This window comes from Capsicum annuum, unplaced genomic scaffold (assembly GCF_002878395.1).
Source record: "Capsicum annuum cultivar UCD-10X-F1 unplaced genomic scaffold, UCD10Xv1.1 ctg79976, whole genome shotgun sequence".
In the NCBI taxonomy this organism is placed as follows: domain Eukaryota; kingdom Viridiplantae; phylum Streptophyta; class Magnoliopsida; order Solanales; family Solanaceae; genus Capsicum; species Capsicum annuum.
The window spans coordinates 1-1448 of record NW_025890598.1 but is presented as its reverse complement, the minus strand read 5'-3'; the positions used below and the strand labels follow the sequence as shown (position 1 = coordinate 1448).

Sequence of the window (1448 nt, the reverse complement as noted above, 5' to 3'; positions counted from 1 at the left end):
CATTTTTCTTTTAAAAAAAAAGTAAAAATATTAGTCTAAACAAGAGAAAATCATATGCATGCAAATGTGAACATATACAAATTGAGAAAATGCTTGGACACCAATAAGGATCTTTCACAATCATTTAGATGACAAATTGAAGTATCAAAATATATATAAATAATAGTACTAAATTTTCAAGTTCGTTTCTCGGAATGCCCCTTTTTACGACCTTACTTGAACAGGATCTGTTCTATAGGCTCGTAACACTGTATCCTTGACTTCAAAAGAGACAGAAAATCAAGTCTAGTGGATGAACCGTGGCCATGAGACTAGAACGTGATTAACAGCCTCCATGGCCTTTAGGTCATGATGCAGTAGATTGTCGTTCTCAGCCTGGTTCGCTGGGCTAGAGATGGTCTCGTGGCTATCTGACAGAATCCTAAATTTTTTCCCAAGTTCGTTTCTCGGAATGCCCCCTTTTAATATATTTTTTGTACTTCATTACCCCCTCCATGTGAATAACCACTAGAGTTGGCATGGTGGTTCAACACCATGTCCCTTAAACAAGAGGTTGGGGGTTCGATCCCCGCCTCTGGCGAATGGAGTAAACTCTGTGGCCAGTTTCCTACCGCTTAGTAAGCTGACAGAGGAACGGAGGATTAGTCTCACGGCTGTCGGCTGTGGGGATACCTTTGAAAACCAAAAAAAAAAATTCATATGGCATATACATGATTTGATGACAAAGACATATAAAATAGTACTAAATTCATATGGCATATATATGATTTGATGAAAAAGTGGAGTATCAGAATATATGTAATAGTGCTATTAGGGCTCATTTGGTTGGGTAACAAAAGTTATCCCGAATTAGTTATTTCGGTATTGTTTATTTCATTTTTAATTTGTACTAAAAATAACACTACAATACATAAATAATTAACTCTGGGATAAGTTATACCGCAATTTTATCCCAATCAGATATGGGATAAGCTCATCCTAAAATTAGTTTCTAAATTATTCATTCCTTATCTCTTATATCAAACGAGCCAAGCTATACAATAGCCTTAATTAACACAACTCAAATTGCGAAATGTACCCGTCTACAAAAGCAAGATATTGCCTTGTTTTTTTTTTTTGGTACTACCTTAATACCATTCTGTGTCTTTTCCATAATTACAACAGAAAAGAATATGACTTGAGCCTTAAAAGAGAAAGGCAAAATGGTTCAGTGGACCCCTGTACTATGTTAGTTTTGTAAGTTGGACACTTCTACTTATACGTTTGTCATTTGGACCCTTGAACTCATTAAAAAATAACATTTTACATCCTTTGACCGTTGGCCGAGCCTATGTGACATTCAAATGCTGACTAGGACAAAGAGAGTGTAGTCACTCGCCTGGGGTGCGAGTGGGGGTCAATTTTTGGTCAATTTTATATTAAAATAATTAAAAATAAAAATAAAAAAA

The 1448-nt window shown here is 35.6% G+C and overlaps 1 non-coding gene across 1 annotated transcript; it reads left to right on the top strand.

Annotated features, from left to right (window-relative positions):
* Positions 1 to 206: 206 nt before the first annotated feature.
* LOC124895103 lies at positions 207 to 420 on the top strand. The gene has a single exon (XR_007051518.1). It is a non-coding gene; the product is annotated as a small nucleolar RNA U3 (small nucleolar RNA).
* The last annotated feature ends 1028 nt before the right edge of the window (positions 421 to 1448 follow it).